Source organism: Herpailurus yagouaroundi, unplaced genomic scaffold (genome assembly GCF_014898765.1).
Source record: "Herpailurus yagouaroundi ecotype Mexico unplaced genomic scaffold, PumYag 141, whole genome shotgun sequence".
Classification (NCBI taxonomy): Eukaryota; Metazoa; Chordata; class Mammalia; order Carnivora; family Felidae; genus Herpailurus; species Herpailurus yagouaroundi.
The window spans coordinates 30,111,404-30,137,012 of record NW_024412396.1 but is presented as its reverse complement, the minus strand read 5'-3'; positions in this window follow the sequence as shown (position 1 = coordinate 30,137,012).

Here is a 25,609-nt window from a genome sequence, read left to right as displayed (position 1 = left end):
AACAACAATGATAGCGCTTCACAAGAGCTTTGAGGAAAGCACTATAATAAGTGCTTTACCTTATTATTTCATTTAATCTTCACAACACCTCTTTGAGGTGATATTATTATACCCATGTAACAGAGAAGGAAACTGAGGCTCACAACGGTCACAGGGCTTGTGTAATATAACACAGTAGTGGCAGCGTCAGGCTGCAGACCTATGAGGCAGCATCACACTCCAGATTCTGTGCTCTTAACTCCTACACTTACCCTGGCTCCCTTCTTGGTGTTTGTCAGATATATCAGTGATGCACATTTAGATTAAAAGTGACACCTTAACAGGGTATATGCTATACCCCTTTCTCATTAAGGCATTCTCCATGTGATTGACATGATTCCTGCCTGCTTCAAATGTCCGTTATGGAGATGGACTGCCACTTCCCCCTACGATCTTTTTGCTCGCCTTCTCCCCTCTTCCCTGCCTGGTGCTCCCCATGCAACCCCCATTACCACCACCTCCAGACTGCAACCGAGGTGTTTTCTGTCAATGGTGTCACCTAGTGGTCAGAAACAGGAACTCGTTTATTTCACATCCCTTTCCTATGCCCTATCCTATTTCGCTCTTCAAGGATTTTTTTTCTTTCTTTCTTTTTTTTTCTTGGCAGAACATGTTCATCTCTTTACAGTCATCACTCCCAAGTTGTTCAGTCCTACCTCAAACAAGCTTTTCTACTTCTACATCCATCTCATTTAACTCCCTTTATTCTTCCCCACCCTCTCTCTCTTTGAAAGGAAATGTCTCTTCCACTCACTTATTTTACTAGCCAAGAGGTCACCTTAATCATCAAGGAACAGTGAGCTCTGGAGTGAGACACAACTGGATTTGAATTCCAGATCCACCACTTATTAATTACGAGATCTTGAGCAAATTACATAAGCTTTCTAAATCTGAGTTTTCAAAACTATAAAATGGTGATAAATTGCCTACTATGAGTTGTTATGGAAATGAAATTAATTTAAATAACTTAAGAAAAGCACTACTACCTATCTGCACATAGTGGGTATTTAATGAATATCATGTCCAATGCCACCATGAGTTACGTATAAAATAATCATGCTACTGCATATATAAAAAAATGAAAGTCATACTTTCTTGGCTAAATGGTTCTACTTGAGAACCAATGTCTGTAATACTGAAAATATTTTAAGTAAGTTCCCATCATAATCTCTACAACCTCCATCTACTCACCGGTTCTTCTCTTTATTATAAATGTATGGTATTTCTTCTTGATGGATGAATCAAATATTTATGGAATAGCCTGGGTATGTAACCATCATTGACAAACACTATTCCTATGTAAAAATGCATTCTAAATTCCAAATATTCATAGATTAGGAATTTCTTCCAGTTTTGGTTTTAAAATTATGAAAACTTTGAGTAAATGAACCCAAAGGCAAAGACTGTGTATGGTTATGTGTGTGTGTGTGTGTGTGTGTGTATACATATTTTTTCTAATGGAAACCAGAACTTGTAAACAGATCTCACAAAATAGAGTAGAATCTGCTGATACGCTAGAGAAAAATGTTAAAATTAACCTGCTCTAAGAGGTACTGATTCTCTCCAAACATAGTCTGTCATCTCAGTTACACATATGACACGTAAAACAGATCCAGCCATAGACGCCTGTGAACTGGCATTGGCAATATATGCAAATTACTGGTTTATGTTATTTACCAAAATGGAATGTTGCAAAAGCAATTCAATGGGGAAAGGATAGTCATTTCAACACATGGTTCCGGGACAACTGGACATCTATAGGCTAAAGAATGCATCTTGACCCATGCTTCATACCATATATAAAAACTAACCTAAAATGAACTCTAGACCTAAATGTAAAAACTAAGACGATACATCTCTGCAAGGAAACATAGCAGAAAATCTTGAGACCTTGGGTTAGGCAATGATTTTTGGGACATGAGACAAAAACATGATACACAAAAGAAGTTGATAAGCTGAACTTCATCAAAACTAAAACTCCTGCTCATCAAAAGACACTATAAAAAAAATGAAAAAATAAGCCACAGACTTGTAAAAAAATATTCCTAACACAAATATGTGATAAAGGGCTTGAATCCAAAATATATAAAGGACTCTTAAAATGCAATAATAAGAAAACAGACAACCCAATTAAAAAAATAGGTAAAAGATGTAAACACTTCACCAAAAAAAGACATATAGATAGATGACAAAGAAGCACATTCAAAGATGCTCAACATCATTTGTCACTAGGTAAATGCAAATTTAAACTATGAGGAGATACCACTACATATCTATTAGCTTGGCTTAAAAAAAAAAACAAAAAACAAAAAATCCTGACAATACCAGATGCTGACAGAGATGCAGAGCAATGAGAACTTTCATACTTTGCTGTTAGAAATGAAAAATGGTTCATTCACTGGGGAAAACCCTTTGGTTGTTTCTCAGAAAGTTATACACACATACTGTATGATTGGGCAGCCCTCTCCTAACTACAAAAGAAATGAAAACATCTTCAAGCCAAAATCTGAATGCAAATGTTTGCAATAGTGGCTTTATTCATAATCACCAAAAACTAGAAACATCTCATACGCCGTTTAACTGGTACATGGATCAACAAGCTGTGGTTCATCTAAACAATAGAACAATACTCAACAATAAAAAGAACAACGTGCTGGTACACACAAGATGGGTGAATGCATTGAACTGAGTGAAAGAAGCCAGCCTTAAAAGCCTACATACTCTATGACATTCGGTAAAAGAGGAAACTATAGGGACAAAGAAAAGATGGAATGTTGCCAGAATCTGGGAGTCAGGGATGAACTGATGACAAAAAGACGTGACAGAACTTTTGGAACTGATACAAATGCTCTACATCTTGATTTGTGTGGTTGTTATATGACTATATGCTTTTTCCAAAACTGCACACTAAAAAAGGGTGAATTTTACTGTCTGTGAATTGTAACTCAATGAAAAATATAAGTGAAAGTATTCAGTTTCACATTTCCTTTCTGGAGGCAGAGAGAATTAAAATTACAAATACTTCTATTTTTGCAATTCATATGGGCAAAATCATGTAAACTTTCATAGTTCCTGAAAATATTAACAATGGTTATCACTGGGTGATATAATACAATAGAAATAGAATAGAATACATTATATATATATATATAGAGAGAGAGAGAGAATAGATTATATATATATAATTCTAATGAATTATAGACACATTTTCTCTCTAATCCCTGTTTTCTAATTCTCCTGCAACAGACATATGCAATAAGAACAAAGCTAAAAATTCATTCTTACCAATATCATTGGTTTTTGACAGTTAGATAAGAATTTTGGTGTAAGAAGGTATTTTAGACCATCTTGTCCCATTCACAGTTAAAAGACAACTAAAACAAAACTAATGAGGTCAGATGACTTCTCTAAAGTACACAGGGAAGCAACTAGAATAATTAAAGGGAACATAAAATGTTTATACAAATACTGTTACATAACAATAACTAGAATCAATAAATAAACAGATAGATATTATTTTTTAATTATGTCTAAAGAAATTATGTTTTTTTCCAGCCTGATAATGGGGATGTATTTCTTGTTGGTTTTTTTTTTTTTTAATGTTTATTCATTTTTGAGAGAGAGAGAGAGAGAGAGAGAGAGAGAGAGAGCGAGCGCACTCATGCGCAGGAGCGAGTGTGAGTGGGGGAGGGGCAGAGAGAGATGGGGACAGAGGAAAGGAAGCAGGCTCTGTGCTTACACCACGCGGGGCTGGTACTCACCAGCAGGGAGATCATGACCTGAGCTAAAGTCAGGAGCTCAACTGACTGAGCCACAGGCTCCACTGGAGGTACATTTCTTAAAAAGATGCTGCCTCACCATAAAATCTACCTTCTGCTTCTTGCCCCCCCCCCCCTTTCCCATAGTGGTAAATTACACAGACACTAGGCTGTGCCCACACACTATCCCTTGGCAAGAACTATCAGAGCAAGAAATCAACATATTCTATGGTTGCTTCGGCTTCACAAAGGAACATTTCGCTCTTTTGCAAATATGAAAATGGTATACTACAACAAATTGGAAACCTAGTTTGAAAGCACATTTTAAAACTTTAAGATACTCTAATAAGTGAGGATGTATGAGAAGTAATTTAAAAATGATTTATGATTCCCAGCCTTAAGTCAAAATCACGGTGAATTAAAGAAAATCAAAATCAAACAGGTGTAGCTGCCTGAATGACAGAATTTACATTGGTAAGCAAAGGCAATTCATTGACTTACAGAATATTAGAGTTTTGGGGAAATCTAAAAGATCCACTCATCAACCTCCTATACTCTTTATTGCTACATTGCTTCATTAAAAAAAAAAAAAAAAAAAAAAGCGCCCAGAGAATCAATGCTTTGTCCCAAGTCTCACACCACCTTAGAGCTGCTAGACTGAAGGTGGCCTCCCAACTCCCACCTGGGGCTCCTAGTACACCATAGAAGAGGAAAGAAACCACAAGACAGGATCTAGAAATGAACTGGGAAAGCTTAGTAGCACCCTCTACTTTTCTATGTGCTAGTTGTAAAACTAAGTTATTTTTGTTAATGTTGATTAGCTGGCTTGTATTTTTTAAACTGGAAGAAAAGAGATCTAGGCTTGTAAACAGTCACAGCAGATAACATTTCTTTGGGGAGGTATTTTTTTACTATCAAGTGAGAGTTATGTTATTTCTGGTACATTCCAGAAAGTACTAGTGTTGATAAATTATACTGCTATGCTTGTAGCCACTTTCCAACAATATTTGTAGTCAACAAGTTGGCTCACATAATAAAAAAAATGGGAGTGGGGAGAGAAAAGGAGACATACTATTAATCCTAAATCCTAAATGTGTCAAGAATCTTCTGGGATTTATTAGGGTCAAGAAGTTGCCTTAAGGATCCATTTAAGATAATTTCAAAGTTAAATGGGATATAGATATCTTTGCCTCAGAAATTGTTCTCGAGTTGGATCAGTATAATTTGGTGCTGGTCTCAAGATATTCAGCATAACTTTTTAATTAAAAAGCTTTTTTTGATGCAGAAGTAATACATGCCAAATGTTTTTAAATAAGAAAATGATTTAGAAAAGTATTTTGAAGAAGAAAATAAAAATAACCCATAATCTCCCCCTGCCAAGATGGCCACAGTTCAATTTTATTGTATTTCCTTCCAGACTTTTGTTTGTTTGTTTATGTATGTGTTTGTATTTGTGTATGAATTTGTAAACATTTACTTAACTGCATAATTAGTACATAATTTCATTTTGTAATTATACTTTTTTACTTAAAAATAGAATCATAGAAATTTATTTTCATGACAACAAATACAGATTCACATCATTTCAAATGTTAGACAAGGCTTTGTAGATGAGTATTTAGGTTGATAACAGATTTTTATAAATCAAAAATATTACCCAGTAAATAACTTACATATATCATTAGTTACTCAATAATTATTTCCTTTGCAAAACTATCTGGAAGTGAAGTAACTAGATAAAGGAATATGTACCTTTTAAAGTTTTTTTTGTACGTGCTCTAAAAAGATTGTGCCAACTTACACTACCATTAGCAGTATGTGAGATTGTTAATTTCCTGGCTCCCTTATCAAAAGTAGATCTTATTATTTCAATAATTTTTTCATTCTGGGGTGCCTAGGTGGCTCGGTTGGTTAAGTGTTGGACTGTTGATTTCAGCTCAGGTCATGATCTTACCATTCATGAGTTCGAGCCCAGCATCAAGATCTGCACTGATACCATGGAGCCTGCTTGGGATTCTCTCTCTCCCTCTCTCTCTCTGCCCCTTCCCTGTTCATACACGTGCACACACACTCTTCCTCAAAATAAATAAATAAACTTAAAAAAAAAAGCCTTTAAAAATAATTTTTTAAGGGCACCTGGGTGGCTCAGTCAGTTAAGCATCTGACCCTTGATTTTAGCTCAGGTCATGATCTCATGGTTCATGAGTTCATCAGGTGGAATGTTCCAATTTTCATGTCCTGTTTTCTTACTACAGCAGCTTGAAGAGATTTGCTTTTATTTCTCCTGTTTACAGATATTTTGTAGAGCGTTCCTAGTACAAGAACATCTGTCAATATAGTGAAGTGTGAGTTTTTTAATGGACAGCATTGTGGGCTGTTGGCATGCCTTGTGATTCTCTTTTACTTAGGCAGAGTCATTACCTTTCTTCTCTGTTTTTTCTTTCACTTCCACATCTCAGAAGGGTACTTCCTATCTTTTTTCCATAGGGCTGTTTGCTGGCATTGTAAAACCTGCTTGGGATTCTTTTTCTCCTCTCTCTCTCTCTCTGCCCCTCCCCCACTTGTTCTCGCTGTCTCGAAAGAAAATAAAACTTTAAAATAACAATAATAATAATAACTTTTTTCATTCTGAGAGTGAGGAAATAATATTGTTTTTATTTGTGTTTAGTTATTGGTGAGATTGACTCTTTTTCATATACTTATTGGCCATTGATTTCTTTTCCCCTTTGAAATTTGACTTCGTCCAATTTTCTATATGGGTGTTTATGATATATGTATGAGAGCCTCTTTTTACCTTAAAGCATGCACAGTAATTCTGATTGACATTAGAATAATGGCAGCTACCTGAACATAAATCTTGGCACATACTGTCCCCAAAATCATGAGATCAAAAAGGAGAATAAATAAACCCGCATGATCCAGGACACAGAGAACACTTCAAATAACTCACAAGTATAAAAATAAGTACTAAATTCCAATAAAATTATTTGGATTACTATTTTGGAATTTGCAATACTAAATTCCAAATCAAATATTAGATTTCCTGCTGTCACTGCAAGACAATTGGTGTGGAGAGTAGTAGAAAGCAATCTTAATACACTGGGGAAAGGAAGAGATGAATAGAGGACATCAATAGAACAAAGACAAAATCCCTCCCACAAAAAGAAAGTCCAACACTAAACTCTGAAATAGTAAACACAAATCCGGAACGTGTTGGGCCATGGCACCAGTTACAGGAAATTCAGCTAAAATGGAGGTGGCAGTCTTGAAGAAGCATTACTTCTGGAAGAAAAAAGATAGGAAGTACCCTTCTGAGATGTCGAAGTGAAAGAAAAAACAGAGAAGAAAGCTAATGACTCTGCCTAAATAAAAGAGAATCACAAGGCAGGCCAACAGCCCACAATGCTATCCATTAAAAAACTCACACTTCACTATATTGACAGATGTTCTTGTACTAGGAACGCTCTACAAAATATCTGTAAACAGGAGAAATAAAAGCAAATCTCTTCAAGCTGCTGTAGTAAGAAAACAGGACATGAAAATTGGAACATTCCACTTGATGAAAATTCTCCACAAAAAAACTACAGCAGAAGAAAATCATAACACAACTCTCTAAATGGAAGTAAATAGTCTCAAACATTTATTTGTAATTAAAAAATACTTATTACCAGAAATTTGAAAACTTTGCAAAGAAATGTACAAAAAAAAAGAAAGAAATGGAGCAAGAGTTCACTGAATATGAGAAAAAAGTGGAAGAAAAAGGAAAAAAAAACCCCTCAGGAATGGAGAATAAATTACAGGGTATCCAAAGCAAAATATTTTCAAATAGAAAAAGATAGGAAAACAAAAAATAATAAAAATGACATAGAGAGAGAACTAAAAATAATCAGAGAGAAAGTGGTTAAATAGAAGATTAGCAAGTAATATCTACTCTATGTATAATTGGCGTCCCTAAAGAAGAAAAAATATTGCTTTCTAAAAATAATAGAAAATATAAATAGAGACAGTGAAAGGACTCATCATATACATAAGAAAGTTGATTCAAAATGATTAATTCTAAGAATATGTGCCCTTATTTTGAAGGAGGGTAAGGCTAATCAACTTTACAATTGTTAAGTATGAAGGGAGTGAAAAGGAGACAGAGGAGAAGCCTCAAGGCAAAAGAGGCTAAAGAAAGAGAGAGAGAGAGGGGAAAAAGAGAGTGAAAGAACAGAAAAGGTAATACAAATACAAAGCATGGTGCGATTGGAAATAAGCCCAAATAGATCAATGATCACAATACATGTAAATGTACTAAATGGTCCAATTAAAAATCAAAGATGGTCAAACATAAAATATATTTAATATTATGCTACTTATACAATATTTTTACAGTATACATTAAATAAATTATTGGAAATGTTAAAAGAGTTTGGTAAGATAACTAAATTTTTAGAGATCAATATAAAAAATCAACTGCATTTTTAAACACTGCAATAATCAATTAGAAAATGTAAATATTAGGGGCGCCTGGGTAGCTCAGTTGGTTCAGCACCTGACTTCGGCTCAGGTCATGATCTTGCGGTCCGTGCGTTCGAGCCCCATGTGGGCTCTGTGCTGACAGCTCAGAGCCTGGAGCTTGCTTCAGATTCTGTGTCCTCTTCTCTCTGCCCCTTCCCCACTTATGCTCTGTCTCACTTTGTCTCTCAAAAATAAATAAGTGTTGAAAGAAGAAAGAAAGAAAGAAAGAAAGAAAGAAAGAAAGAAAGAAAGAAAGAAAGAAAGAAAGAAAATGTAACTTTTAGAAAGCTACCGTGTGGGGCGCCTGGGTGGCGCAGTCTGTTAAGGGTCCAACTTCAGCCAGGCCACGATCTCGCGGTCTGTGAGTTCGAGCCCCGCGTCAGGCTCTGGGCTGATGGCTCAGAGCCTGGAGCCTGTTTCCCATTCTGTGTCTCCCTCTCTCTCTGCCCCTCCCCCGTTCATGCTCTGTCTCTCTCTGTCCCAAAAATAAATAAACGTTGAAAAAAAAAAAAAGAAAAAAAGAAAGCTACCATGTATAATAGCTACAAAAACACAAAATAGTAACTATGTAGAGATATATCCAACAAAAGATATTCTTTTATAGATAAAACTCATTGCAAGGCATTAAATGAATGGACAGATGAAATATATGTAATAAAGGAGCACCGGGTGGCTCAGTCCATTAAGCGTTGAACTCTTGATCTCAGCTCAAGTCTTGATCTCAGGGTCGGGAGTTCAAGTCCCTCTTTGGGCTCTGCTCCACCTTGGGTGTGAAGCCTACTTAAAAAAAAAAAAAAAGATACCACACATAATAGAGATTTCAATGTTTGCCAGATGTATTCATATTCTCAATGAAATGTCAGTTAAATTCTCTTAAAATGTATACGAAAGAACAAAGGACTAAATAAACAGCAAACAAAAACTAAGGCCCTCCTGATGATAGCAAAGTATGTGATCTTGTTATCAGATAGCAAAGCAATATAAAGCCATACTAATTAAGACAGAAGGATGTTGGTGCAAGGGTAGCCAGGTAGACCAATGAATTATTAAAATAATTGAGATTCAATTTATGTTTAAGCATGGCAGATCTGTGAAGAAAAGATGGACTATATTGGCTATTCATATAGGAAAAAATTGATTTGGTTAATATCTATTGTAGGTAGTTTAAAGTCTTACATATGATTAGCAAAACTATAAAACTTTTAAAGATAGTATGGAGAAACCTTTATGACCTCAGGTTAGAGAAATATTTCTTTTTTTTCTTTTTCTTTTTCTTTTCTTTTTCTTTTTTTTTTTTTTTTTTTTTTTTTTTTTTGAGAGAGACAGTGTGAGCAGGGAAGGGGCAGACAGAAAAGGAGAGAGACAATCCCAAGCAGGCTCCACGTTCACCATGGAGCCAGAGGCAGGGCTCAATCCCACAAATGGTGAGATCATGACCTGAGCTGAAATCAAGAGCCAGACACTTAGCCTACTGAGCCACCCGGGTGCCCCAAGAAATATTTCTTAAACAAAAAGACAAAGTATATAAAGATACAAAAAAAAAAATGATAAATCTGACTACTATGAAATTATTTTTTTATTCAACCAAAACCACCATAAAAACGATGAAAAGAAAAGCCACATATTGGGAAAAGACACGGATAGTACATATAACTGACAAAAGGCTAGTATCTTGACTACATAAAGTCCTACAAGAAAACTCAATAGAAAAATAAGTCAAATACATGAACAGGAAGAGGCAATCCAAGTGCTTCATAAGCCTTAACAAAGAAGGAAAATGTGTAGATAGAAAGAGAAAAATGTCAACCTCATTAAAACTCAGGCACAAGCAAACTGAAACTATAATAAAATATCATTCCACACACACCAGATTGGCACACATTTTTACGTTAGTTAATACCAAACAACTTCATGGGAGAATAGGCTGGCATTACCTAGCAAAAGAGAACACATGCATTCTATAACTCAGCAACTCCAAAAGAAACAGTTGAAAGTATGCACCAGGAGACAAGAATACTCACAACAGCATTGTCTCAAATGCCCATCACAATAGAATAGATAAATATATTGTACATTCAGACAATGGGCTTCTGTCTAGTAGTGAAAAAAATGAAGGAATTACACCTACTTGAATTACACCTACTTGCATCAGTGTAAATCAGTATTATTTCACCTTATTTAAAGCTCGTATACAGGCAAAATTGATATATTGTATAGGGATGCTTAAATAGGTGGCAAAACAACAACAAGGAAAAACAAGAAAAGAATTAACACAAAGAAGACAGTGGTTGCCTCTTGGTGGAGAAAGTGGGAGAGATTTTTGGCAAGGGACACAGAGTAAGCTTCTAAGTTATTGGTAATATTCTATGTCTTTAGGTGTCGGACACACTGCTGTGTATTTTAAATTGTGTGTACATGCTTTTAAACATTTGCACGTATTATATCTGCTACAATTAAAAATCAAAAGGAAAGGATTATAGTGAAAGCTTCATTTGGGGCTGCCTTCCCCTGGAATGTTAGCCAGATGAAATTTTTAACATTTTAAACTTGCATCTCTTGGAAATTCAAACCAAAACAGGCAGGCTCTAAGCCTCAGATTTCAGACCAGCTGGATGAGTGATTCGGCATGTGCTATCTGCTTTGGTTACTTAAGTGACAGATTTTCTTTATCTGCCATGAGAAATTCATTTACAAAGCCAGAAGGCACAAAGCTGCATTTGACTAATAAAATGCTCTCTGTGTGTCTCATCTTCTCCTTCTTTGGTTATTTGCTACAGTTGCACAACTCCTGGGAGGAAAACTTTTTTTTTTACCAGCACCTGTGTGCACCAGCATCAGCATCTAATGCATTTTGGTGGGGCTTAATTTATATCAGACTCTAAACCAGTTGGGCCATCTGTCTGATTTACAGATTGGTGAGCAGACTCCTGAGTAATTCCATCCAGCAGAAGAGAGAGAGAAAAACCTATTCATAGGCAATAGACCAATTGTAGATAGGTAGATGGTGGGAGAAACAGGAAGATAAGCAAATGGAAGAGAAAGGCAGAGAATACTGTGATGGATTTTTTAATGTATATTTCGGGTCAGCTCTAAGTATGTAACAAACTAATTCAAAATCAGTGCAGTTTGAGTTCTTGGGTCCAGCCACACCTGAAAGCAGGACTCTGGAGTCAAAAGAAGTTTCAAGGTCTCTCAATTTTGGATTTTTGTTTTGTAAGTGAAAGAAGTCCTTATTATAGCACAGTGTCACTGAAGAACAGTGGATACAATGTAACATAGTGAGAGCTTTGTGGAATGCAACATACTGGCTTCAGAGGCTTAGGAGAGTCCCAGGAACCACTGTATTTTGTTGCAGCAAAAATCAAATCTGCAGAGATCCAGGCACTGAGCAGTTGGCGAAGGTGTGCACTAGACACACATATTTAATGAGGAAAGGATGGCCAGATTTAAAATCACAACTCTCAGCCCCTCAGTTAGAGGATTCTTTCAATATTTGCACACATAATAGCTGCACTGCCAAATCAATAAAATGTGATTTTGATAGGGACCTGTGTGGAGAATTTTCTGTTTCTCATGTATCTTTCTTTGAACCAGCCAGTGGCTCCACCCTGGAAATGAGAAACCCAAATAGAGAAGGAGGGCCCTCCTCCTTCCCTCCATGTTTTCTGAAGAGAATAGAAAACAGCTCCACCTAAGGAATGAAAACTTAAAATGCCTCCGAAATAAGAGCTCACTGAGATTGGGGAAGAGACAGAAGGGAGAGGTATTAGGTTTGGCCGAGACTTTCAATTAATGTAATCCAGATGCTGGTCTAAAATCTAGATAAGATTGTCTTAAAACCCCGATTCCATCATTTGTGCAAAGGCCAGTGCCATCCCCCAAATTTCTGTGAGTTCCTGGGTTCCTTATGTTCCCAAGGTCACCTGCAGAATTCCTTCCAGTTGGGAATCATCTTCTCATCTTCCAATCCAGGTAAGGATATCAGCCACTTTTCATGATCTCTACGCCAAACAAACAGCCAAAAACACTCACAAAAGGTTTTGTGAGTATGGCAGTCTGCAAACATAAAATGTTCTTTAAAGTTCTTTGTCTGTCCAAGCTGCTCCTCCTTCTCCTTTACCCCTTGCCCCATCTGCTCAGCCATGGCCCTATTCAAGTACAGAACCAGCCATCGATCTCTTTTGTTGCCTTGTCTACAGCTAACCTGCACTTCTCATTATTTACCCTGAAGGTTTATCAAATGTTCTTCTGCACATAGAAACCAAGAGAATTTTGGTTTCAAGTGTTAGATAATAAAGACTGGCACCATGATATTGCAAAGGACCAAGGAGCATGAAAGTGTCCCCAAGGAAGGACATTTTCTGTGTCCCTAATTAATGGCGTGTTTGTAGAAGAGGCAGAGGCTCAAGGGACATGCAAGGCCCTCTCCTCTGGGGACTCAAGTCTGGCAAGCGCACCAGGAAGGTGTCCCCAAGCCATGAGTGCTAGAGCAGAGGACAGGCTACACACTCAAGACACCCAAAGACAATGTCCAAGACTTTGTGAAACTGTCTCCTTATGTAATCTGCAGATCTAGGCTGGTTGATCCTATTTTTACTCACTAAATCTTTTTCTAAAACATCATTTGGGGCTGATGGTGATAGGGAAGGAGGATGGACAAGTTAACTTTACCCGATGCTTAGACATACTTTTAAAAAGGAATGATCTTTATTATCTCTAGTAGATCTCATCTTGCCCTCAAATTCACATGTCCAATGATAGCAAAAGAAACAAAAATTTATATTTGTCAGTTAAAGCTATCCCAGCCTCTTTTGGTCTAATGCAATTGATAGTAGGTTAAATATTCATTTAATTCAAAGTTCAAACCCTGCAGCAGGGCTGAGTGTTTTTTCTCAGGATGTCTTTCTTCATTCTCCTTCTCTTAAGGTTGTGTCTGGGCAGAAGTTGCATAACTTTGTTGGGGGGCTGGGAGGAAGGACCTCAGGGCTGTGGATTTTCTCCATGAAGTAGAGTGATTCATCTTGTGCCTGGAGGTGCATCTGGTTCCACATGGTTCCTTGAGCACCAGCCTGGTGTTCTTCGGTCCCTGTCTCAGACTCTAGCTGGAAGTTTCTGCCGTTTATGATCTCCTACTCCTAGCTCTTGTGCTCTCAGAGCATTTGCATCTCCCCAAGGCAGGCAAGAACATCACGTCCCTTCCGTGTTCTTTCCATGCTGGAAGGCAAGGAAAACTGAGAGGCCTTGACTCACCAAGTCTCTTCCTAAACATTCCAAGCAGCTATTTCTAGCTGCAGTGTCTGTACTGACCTGAAAGTCAAAAGGACTAGGAAACGTTAAATAGTGGAAATGATCTCAGAAATCATGCAGCCCAGGGGAGCCTGGGTGGCTCAGTCGATTAAGCATCCGACTCTCAGTTTCAGCTCAGGTCATGATCTCATCGTTGTGTGGGTTCAAGCTTTGTGTTTGGCTCTGTGCTGGCAGTGTGGAGTCTGCTTGGGATTCTCTCTCTCTCTTCCTCTCTTTCTCTGCCCCTGCCTTGCTTATGCTGTCTCTCTCTCAAAATAAATAAATAAACTTAAAAAAGAAAAGAAATCATCCACCTCATTTCAAATATATCTCTCTGAAACACAGAACACAAAGGAGGGAGAAAGGGGAAAGGTAGTCTTGGGGACACTCAAAGAAGACACATGCATGAGTGCTCAGTCTTGAATGATGAATAGGGGGTTGCCAGGTCAACAAAGAGGAGAGAGGCATGTAAAAACATTACCACAATAACAGCATCAAGATAATATCTTCCTGGATCTGCCCAACCCACCCCTCTTACGGACTCACAGAGCTCATCAACTGATGCTGAAGATGTCAAGGAAGTTCTCATAGTTGTCCCCACACCAGCCTTTCGGCTCTGAAGTGGCCATCCCTGCTGTGCCACATAAACAAGACAACATGCATGGAAAAGGAAATTACATGTATCGACAATGTCGGGTAACAGAACAAGATTGGCCATTCCATGCGGCGCCTGGGTGGCTCAGTCGGTTAAGCGTCCAACTTCAGCTCAGGTTGTGATCTCATGGCTCTTGAGTTCGAGCCCCGCGTCGGGCTCTGTGCTGACAGCTCAGAGCCTGGAGCCTGCTTTGGATTCAGTGTCTCCCTCTCTCTCTCTCTGCCCCTCTCCTGTTCACACTCTGTCTCTGTCTCTCTCTCTCTCTCAAAAATAACCTTAAAAATTTTTTTCAGGGGCGCCTGGGTGGCTCAGTCGGTTAAGCGTCCGACTTCGGCTCAGGTCATGATCTCGCGGTTCGTGAGTTCAAGCCCCGCGTCAGGCTCTGTGCTGATGGCTCAGAGCCTGGAGCCTGTTTCAGATTCTGTGTCTCCCTCTCTCTGACCCTCCCCCGTTCATGGTCTGTCTCTCTCTGTCTCAAAAATAAATTTAAAAAAAAAATTAAAAAAAAAATTTTGGCCATTCCATGACTAAATTCCAAGCGAGCAGTGATATGTTCATAGAAAGAAGTCACCTGGGTTCTCCAACCTCCCTGGCTTTGACCTTCTTAAAGTCACCCCTGGTATCCCTGTATGTCAGCTCCCCACAGAAATCATGAATGCAAGTTTCTTCACCATCCCTTAGCTCTTCTTGCCAGCCCAGGGAGGAGCACTGTCAGCACTGAAGTAATTTCCCAATGACTACAGAACTTTCAAGTGAGAAGTTTAAAAAAAAAAACACCAAAAATAAGTAAATGCCTAAAGACATAGAACTACAAGTCTTCAGACATGGATTCTACCAACAAGTCTGCTCTAACTAACTGAGTGACTTTAAACAACTCCCACACCCACTCTGCTGCTGGGTGTGCATATATGCACAATGAGATTAGATGATGACCTCTGAGGCCTCTCTACGTCTAAAATTGGGCAGTTTCATGTTTTTACCACAAAAAAATATTGAAAGTACTAATATCTTTGTCATCGACTGCATTTTGCATTTAGTTATCATTTATTCATATTAATATGTCCAATTCCATGGACGTGTCACAGGAATTCCTTGCATGTCACAGGAACATGTAAGCATATGAAATGATTGGCCCCTCTTATTCCTTTTTACAAACTCTTAGGACAAACAAAATCCATAGCAGCACAGGCATTCAAAATAATTTTGACCTTTGGCCAGAAAATATTCTAATTATAAGCACATAGTGTAAGTATAGTGAATTTCCCATGTTGTCTTTACTTGAAGCACCTCTCATAATTCAAGTGAGCAAGATACTTTGAAAATATACATATGTTGGAATTTGACTCAAAATAACTGTCTTTCATGGTTTACATTGACTACAAAGGGAGTTGACTTGTAAGATGTACGTGTTTTTGGGTGCCTCTATGTGCTTTTACAAGTGTTTTTTTTTTTCTTTTTGATGATTCAAACCATATGTTGAGGTATTTAGAAGATTATTTTATCAGGAATCCTCCAGTTTTAAAGAAATACCAAAGCAGAGCCCACAAGTTTATGTAAGATGTGTATGGACACATGCACATACATACACACACACACACACACACACACACACACACACACACACACACACTTGGGTGTAAATCATCCTTTGTCCTCCAACAGTTGGGCTGCCATATTGATAAATAGGACCTGTCACATTAATTTAATCTTGAATTGCTCTGAAACATTGTTGTGGTACAAATATAAATTCTGTAGAGTAATGGAATGTGTTAACCATTTAACAAATGAATGTTTAATGACTGTGAATAGAAAACAAGAAACAAAAATTCTAGGATTTGGTAAATTTATCCTGTATGTTTGCAAAGCTTGCAAAATATTTACAGAAAGCAATGTTATATCATACTTCAAATAATGCCCTTGGAAAGCATTTCTGTGATAGACTCTACCAAGATCTTGCTGGGGGTCTTGCTACCAAATAAATTCAAAATACTCTGTCTCTAAGACCAGCCAAAAACCTCACCTCACCCAATGATGCTTTATTAACAACTGTTATGTCCTTAAACATAAGCCTCTGGAGTGGCAGTAGGTTTCATCTCTTTTGACAGTTCTGATCCACAAATAGTAAGTTCAAGAATGCTGTCCTGAGAAGCATTGGAGGCTGCATGTTGGGATCAGAGTCCTGACCGATCATTCATGTCTGCAGTGGGAGAGGGAAACAGCCATGGCCACATAAGTGCTGTACGTCTTCACACATCTCCACAGATATGGGTGTTCTGAACCCCCCTGTGTGTGATGTTGGAAACAGTCATCCTGTCACACAGCTGTCATCATGTCATTATTCCTTCCAGAATTTGAACTTGCTCTAGATTATGCTTCAGATCGACAGGTGGAAGCAGACAAAAGAAATGTGTTCCATTCATTCATTTCTCATATTGATACCACTCTTCTTAACTCCCATGTAACAAACCCTTTTGTTTTTATCTCTTTTTCATTGCCTCTCCTAGGCTCTCTGGGCACCCAAAACAAAAACAGTCAAAAATTGAATGTAAGCATAGCACAGGCAGATGGAGCAGGGACTATATTAGCTTTCATGATGAAAATAGAAAAGCCTCCCACACAGCACGATTTTATTTTATTTTATTTTATTAATTTTTTTTTATTTACTTTGAGGGAAGGGGAAAATCCCAAGCAGGCTCCACGCTGTCTGCACAGAGCCCGCTGCAGGGCTCAATCTCACCAACCAGGAGATCATGGCCTGAGACGACATCAAGAGTCTGACGCTTAACCAACTGGGCCACCCAGAGCCCCTGCATGAATTTTATTTATGTCTCATTTATTTTGGAAAAGGGAAACCTATAGGAAGAGAGAGAAAATCAGCAGGGTCTGGGGATAGGAGAAGGATAGTGACTACAAAGAGGCATTAAGCATCCTTAATGGGGTCATGGAAATGTTCTGTATCTTCATTGTGATAGTAGATACACAACTGTATTCATTTGTCAAATCATTGAACTGTATACCTAAAAAGGAATTTCACTCTATGTGATTACACCTCACTAAAGCTGGTTTAAAAATAAAATTAAAAGCCTTGAATAATTGTGGGGAACCTGGTTGGCTCAGTCAGTGGAGCATGTAACTCTTGATGGCAGGGTCATGAGTTCCAGCCCCACATTGGGTTCAAATTATGTAGAATAATTTGAAACATAAAATCTGAAAGTAGCAACATAATATACATCTTGTCTGCATATAGATACATATAACTTGCCTATAACGCATTTAAGTTCAGATAGTAATCTTGTGTATGGCTATTGTTTTGTTTCTTCAAAGAATTTGAGTGGCAAGAGCATTTACCTTAGACTCACACAAGCTTTTGTGGAATTGAGGGGGCTCCCCTCAAACACGTCAGGATCACACCGCCTGGACCTTTTCTTCTGCAGTAAAATTCACTAGTTGAAATGCCAGCAAAACATCAGTGTAGTAGATCCTTCTTCAAATTGGCCTCTGCCAACCCCTCTTCCACCGGTGGTGCATTTGTAATTAACAAGACAGATGAGTTCTTTCAACCTAGACTTCCAATACCCAAGAAACAATGTATCTAGGAGTCCTTTAATCCACCCACCCCACCCACAAAACATTACAAACGAAACAACGCATTTGAGACGGCTAAACTTCTGACCTGTCAAAGCAAAGAAATGAAGAACCAAATATTGCAAACTATCATCAGTACACTACATATCAGAAACAAATTACTTTGTTAACTTAGTTTATTAACATTGTTGTATTACAATATTACAGTTTCCATGGTTATAGTACCCAGAATGTTCAGGAAATGTTAGATCAAACCTTTCATTTTCTTCACTCCCAGTGAGACTTTTAAATTGTTAATGCACTTGGAGCACTTGGGCGGCTCAGTCCGATAAGCCTCTGACTTTGGCTCAGGTCATGATCTGGTGGTTTGTGAGTTTGAGCCCTGCATGGGGCTCTCTGCTGACAGTTCAGAGCCTGTAGCCAGCTTCGGAGTCGGTGTCTCCTTCTCTCTCTGCTCCTCCCCTGTTCACGCTCTGTCTCTCAAAAATAAATAAATGTTTAAAAATTTTAATTGCTTAGGCATCAAAAATGTGCACATTATTATTAATAAAAACTCACTATAACTACTAATGAATTTTATGAAAGTGTATCTAACTTCTCAGTATTTTTTTAGATAAATCCCTTTGTACTATCATTAATATTTTCTCTTATCTTAATCACAATATTTATGTGCTTAGTTGCTATAGAACTATGGAAGCTATAGTAATCTATCTGAATTTTATGGTAAGAAATTTGAAATGTTTTGGACTATAAAATGATTCTGAAAAACAAGAAGAAATTGTGGTCATTACCTGATTAAAGTGGCTCCTTGACAACTGCAGAATACTCCTTAAATGTTTTTGTTTTGTTTTTATGAGCTGGGTTATAGTTTATTTTAGATTCAGTGTGTAAGAGATATCATACAGTATTTGTCTTTCCGTGTCTGACTTATTTCACTTAGCATAATCCTCTCAAGTTCCAATGATAGTGTCACAAATGGCAAGATTTCATTCTTTTTTATGGCTGTATAACATTCCATTGTGTGTGTGTGTGTGTGTGTGTGTGTGTATTTGTGTGTGTGTGTGTGTGTGTATATATATATATATGTATATACACATCACAATTTCTTCATTCACTCAGCCATTGATAAGCACAGGTTGTTTGTATATCTTGGGAGTAATGCTGCAATAAACATGAGGTGTATGTATCTTTTCAAGTTAGCATTCTCATTTTCCTCAGATAAATATCTAGAAGTGACATTGCTGGATCATATGGTAGTTCTATTGTTAATTTTTTGAGGAAATTTTATAATATTTTCCATAGTGGCTGTACCAATATACATTGCTACCAACAGTGCATGAGGGTCTCCTCTTCTCCATAGTCTTGCCTACACTTGTTTTTCTTGTCCTTATGATAATAGCCATTTTAAACAGTATGAGGAGATAGCTCACTATGGTTTTAATTTGCACTTCCCTAATGATTGGTGATGTTGAGCATCTTTTCATGTGCCCATTGACTGTCTGTATGCCTTCTTTGAAAAATGTCTATTCAGATCTGCCCACTTTTAATTGTATTGCTTGTTTTTCTACTATTCAGTTGTGTGAGCTCTTTATGTATTTTGGATGTTAGCCCCCTAAAGCCCCCTATAGCCCCCTATGTATCAGATACATAGTTTGCAAATATTTTCTCCCATTCAGTAGGCTGCCTTCTCATTTTGTTGATGGTTTCTTTCTCATGCAGAAGCTTTTTAGTTTGATGTGGTCCCACTTGTTTATGTTTGCTTTCGCTTTTGGTGTAAAAATCAAAAATCATTCCCAAGACCCATGTCAAGTACCTAACTGCCTATGTTTTCTTCTAGGAGTATTATGTTTTCAGGTCTTATGTTCAAGTCTTTAATCCATTAGAGTTAATTTTTGTGTCTGATGGAAGATAGTGGTCAAGTTTCATTCTTTTGCATGTGGCTATCTAATTTTTCCAACACCATTTATTGATGAGAACATCTTTTCTTCATTGTATATTTTTGGCTGTTTTTGTCATAAATTAATTGGCCATATATGTGTGGGTTTATTTCTGGGCTCTCTATTTTGTTCCATTGATCTGTGTGTTTGTTTTCATGCCAGTACCGTACTGTCTTAATTACTATACCTTTGTAATATATTTTGAAATCAAGGAGCATGATGCCTCTAGCTTTGTTCTTCTTTCTCAAGATTGCCTTGCCTGTGAGGATCTTTTATGGTTTGAAACAAAATTTAGTAATGTTCATTCTATTTCTGTGAAAAATGTCATTGCAATTTTGATAGGGATTGCATTGAGTCTGTAGATTGCTTATAGTATGAACATTTTAATGCATTTAATAACAATATTAATTTTTCCAGTCCATGAGCATGAAATATCTTTCCAATTATTTGTGTCTTCTTCAATTTTTCATTAATACCTTATAGTTTTCAATATACAGGCCTTTCACTTCCTTGAATAAATTTATTCCTAGGCATTTTATTCTTTTTGATACAATTATAAATGGAATTGCCTTCTTAATTTCCCTGAGCAAAGGGATTACTAGCAAGGAGATGAATCAGTAATCAAAAACTTCCCAGCAAACAAAAGTCCAGAACCAGATGATTTTACTGGTGAATTCTACCAAACATTCAAAGAAGAATTATTACCAATCCTTCTCAAACTCTTCCCAAAAACAGATCCTATCTAAATTTTATGATAAGAAATTTTAAATGCTTCAGGCTGTAAACTGATTCTGAAGAACAGAAAGAAACTGTGATAATTACCTAATTAAACTAGCTCCTTGCCAAATGCAGAATGGCCTGACTTTTAAATGTGTTTTTCATTCTATTCTTTCAACAGAAAACAAAATAAAAACAAGTAAAAAAAAATGCAACTATGTAATGGCCTTATGACTTCACTTCTAAACCAGATTGTTTTGTTTTGCCTTGTTTTATTTTACATATATTTTAAGTGTATTTATTTATTTTAAGAGCTAACGTGTGTGAGTGGGGGAGGGGCAGAGAGAGCTAATGTGTGTGAGTGGGGGAGGGGCAGAGAGAGAGAGGGAGAGAGAGAATCCCAAACAGGCTCTGCACTGTCAGTGTGGACCCAACATGGGCTCAAACCCATGAGCCAAGAGATCATGACCTGAGCCAAAATTAAGAGTTGGACACTTCACCAACTGAGCCACCCAGGCGCCCCATTTTATATTTTTTTAAGTAACGAAAGAAACAGTAGGAGCACTGGCCCATAGTTTTAAATGTCATTTGTGTATAATAATGAGCACAAACATCTAAAATAATTTTCAAATTGTGATATCAGTCAATAGTCACTCTATTTGCCTCTCCTCAAAATTCTAAACAGATTCTTTAATAACAAGCAATTCCAGCTATTATTAGGTTTTACAAAAACAGTGTACTTCCTAGAAAAAGACAGTTCACCATCATAATATAGCAGTTGAGGCTGAAACATGTCCACAAATGTTAAAATACCAGCCTTCTCAATGGGCATGAATTGAAAATTGATTAGCTGAGCAAAGGGAAAGAATTGAGAACTTTCTTGATTTTCCAAGTTCTGTTTATCGGCATCATGTCCTAAAATGTTTCATTACATTGCTTCCAAAGAAAATCTTTGGAATAAGTATAGTATTGCATCTTTGATACTATGCTTCACTGTGGACAAATAACAAGATGGAAAGATATTTTAAACTCTTTGTGCCTTACCTATAAAATGGAGTCAATGGGTAGCCTATAATATTGTTGCAAAGATTAAATGAGATAACACATGTAAAACTCTTAGAACAGCATCTGGAATATAGTAAGCACTCTGTGTTATTTATCATTGTTGTTCTTACTGTTGCTGTTCTTGTAATAGCAGCTATAGTTCTTGGAGCATCTACTATTTTCCAAATAAATATAATATATATGTTAATCTCTGCAAAGTAATATGTTATCTCAACTTTTCATATGTAAAAATTGACTTTAAGAGTTTAAGTAACTCATCCACCAACATGTCAGTTTAGACAAAGCCTGACCCCCTTGGTATGACGCATTCATTCCAAGATCTAACATTGGAGTCTGAGCTGCATCTAATTTCCCGCTCCAGGAACATGATCCTTCATCTTCACACATCTGAAAGAAGAATCAGCATCTTTTCTACTCAAAATAGTACAATGAAGAAGCATGATTTATTAAAGAGGCAACATCTAAGTCTTAGAACACAGGTGGGCTAGATGGGTGATGACATTAAGGAGGACACTTGTGATGAGCCCTGGGTGTTGTATGTAAGGTGAGAAAGCACTGAATGCTACTACTGAAGCCAATATGACATTGTATATTAACTAAAATTTAAATTTTAAAAAGTCTTAGAACACAGTCCTTAACTCCCATTAAGAATATTCATATTTATTCTCTAATGAGTCAGATAATCAATCTTGAAACATCTCAAATAAAAGCATGTGCTGGCCTCAGGGACTACTTAAGCAATTTCTTAAAGCTCTTTTAGATGAAATAAATGTGAAACCCTAGTTGAAAGTGTGCTGTAGCCAATTAGAAGAATAATTAGTCAGAAGCATTGTAGTTTAGCAGCCTAATAAGCAACTGATCACAGGCAAAGGGTTCTATTCTAAAGAGGAAACTAAGGTTCCCTTCATTCTTTCCCACTTATGAGGTGACAGTTTACCATAAACTTTTCCTGTAAGGATCTTAGGAAGAATACATACCTACTGCCCTCACCTACCTTTGCTGTTCTCACACCATTTATTCCTATACCACATTTAGAGCATGCTTTATCTTTTTCCCGAGTTACTTTTTTATTCACATATCTAATTTTCTCAATGGCTAAGATAATAGTCAGATTATCACATTCTTTCTTATTTGTTTCCTTAAAGTAGATCTCAGAGCACATTTTTCAAGTACAATTGAATTAGCCAAACCCTAAATAGAAGATGGTCCTTATCACCACATCACTGTGTTCATGACTATTAATCTAAATAGACAGTCCTATTAAAGGCACAGAAACTAAACCAATGGGAATTGACCAATAAAGCACAAAATAGAACAGAGAAGCAGCTGTTTAATGTGCTATGATGGACCCATTGGACAACTCTCAAAAGACACAAAGACATGGGATCAAATCATTCAGTGCTGACCAAAAGGATTGGAATTTTTTTTTCATGCTGGCCAATAAACTCAACAAAATTTTTGCAAAAAAGAAGAAAACAGCACTGTGTATAGTAAAAACATTTTGTCCCCAGGATAATTTCTCATTCTCAATGGTCTGAGTTTTCCAAGTCAAACCAGCTGAAATAGAAAGTCCTTAAATGGCCACAATTCATGAGCAATAACCTGGGTAATTTATGGTTTGTAGTCCAAGAGTTCAAAATGGGAAGGGTAAGCAACTATACTTCCCATTTAAAAGATGTGGCGGGGGGAGGAAAGTGGGGGGCGGGGTGGTGGGGAACAGACATCTACACTACCAGTGCCACTATGACTAGGCATCATCACAGCGTGAAATGTGCACATTGCTGGTTAGCATACAGCATCACCAGGTGCAAATTCCTGAATGTAGTCAATGTGGGAATTGGACTTGTATCTGACATATTAGCATGAAGTTGGTGTATCTCCAATCTCCATAGTTTCTAACCCTGACATCTTTCAGCACACTCATTAAAGAAGAGGAGGAGAGTACATGTGGTCACCAGATTCGTTTTTGTTTCTGAAAGAAAGCCACATCCTTTAATTACCCCTTACCATCTTATTGCTCCAATTATTACTGGAACTTTGAAATGATTTTTATTTGACATAGGCTTTTTAATCAAGAATAAACAAGACCACACACCCTCCTGATTGATACATTGAAAACATATGTCTATTATGATAAACACCCTCATGGAAAAAAAGGTTTAGTGAAAAGCCAAAAGCCAAATTAAGTGATAGACACTGACTCACCTCTAGCCCATTTGTCACCTTTCGTAAGTTTGTCCTTCTTATGATTTCAAATTCATATTGTGCTGAATAGGACATTGCTATCTCAGTTTGGTGTGGAAGTTTCAGAGTATGATTCTGAAGTCAACTTTGCCATAATCCAACAGTGAGAATCATAAAACCAAGGAGAAGAAAAATTGAGTTGTGACGTAAAAACTGTAAAATTTAGGATGTGACAAGAAGATCTATAGCTAGATATCATTGACCTTTTTTGTTTTCCCATCTGAAATTTTCCAAGCTTAACCAGATGATATTGAAGGAGAGTAGGATAAAAAATAATCTAGATATTAAGTGGAGAATTTCAATGCCTGATATTAAATTATCAACATGTGAAATATATCCAAAATAATAGATGACATCTATTGGACATAGTCCACACATATGATAAGTGCAAAAGTATATAATGTACAAAAGCATATAAGGGAGAGCAATGTGAGATCAGAATAATGACACAGAAGAACCTAAAACACAAGAATGAAAAAAGAAGAAAGAAAATGATGAAAGACAGAAAAGTAGCAGGACTAAAAGGGGAATCACTAAAAGTACAAGATCAATAAAGTTGATCATAAAGATCAATAAGCTGGAAAACAGTGTTTTATTTTGTGAACTTAACAAGGTCACAGAGTTTTCAACAGAGTTTTGGTAGTTTTGCCTTGTTTTTCACTTCTGGTATGATTAAAGATTAAAAACATTCCAAAATTCTAGGCTGAGAAACTGAAAATTGATAAGGCTACTGGTTGGCATGGAAAAATGAAATTGTAAGAAAGGCCAGTTAGAAGGGGAAGCAGAGCTGGGACATCTTGAAGTGACGTGGTGGCAGCGTGGGAATTATGTCATTGCGTCATGTCAGAGCTAGAGGAACAATTTGGAGGCATAAATCCTCAGAGGATTTTTGCAGTTATAAGAGTAAATGCATGAAACATAGTCCCCACTCAAATGTTTGTTAGAATTAACTAAATGAAAAGGAGTGGGTAAAAAACAAACGAAAGCAAAGCACTGAGAACAGAGCCTTCGAAGATGCCCTTAGCTGCACAAATAAGTCAACAAAGAGACCTAAAAACAATTACAAAGAGCACAGAGACAGAAAGGGAGGACACAGTCCCAAGAGAGCCCAAATTAAGGAATGTTTAAAGGAGATATGATCACAGTGTCAAACGAAAAGGAGCAATGTAAAGAAACTGCATTACATCTGTTGGGGGGAAATAGGATTCTAAATGTTCTCTAGAAGAAATATGATTTTAAAAATTTTCTGAAAACTCTGTGGCTGAGACTTACAAGCTGAAGCAATTTATGGTAGCAACAATCAATAACTATGCAAAGAAAGGTAAAGTCAATTTCAGCTCAGAAAAAAAACAATTAAGCTGTCTAGGAAGAGACAACAGAAAAAAAGGAAAGGAAAAAAAATTCCCTCTAATGGGAGAAAAAAAAAAACATTTGGGCTTTGATAAACTTAATGACATCATGCTGCTGTGTAGCGTTCATTCTTTTTCTTCTGCTGTCTCACAAGAAAATAAACCTCTGTTTCCCCAAAATGCGGGGAAACTAAGACCTTCTCTGTATTTAGAAGCAGTTTTATAAAATACCAGGAGTCTTAACCTGAGATTCTTGGGTGTTGGGCTCAGAAGTTCTGTGACCCCATAACACTGCATTCCATTCCTGCTATTCATGGGTGGAAGAGGGTCCGTGGCTTCCATCAGATTCTCCAAGAACGTGTTACCCTATAAAAGTTAAGAACCACTGTTCTAGAGAAAGTAATACTTTTGGCCGCTGGGGGAAAAGGTTTAAAGGAGTCTGATGGCAAGTTGGGCTGACATCTGCACATTCTT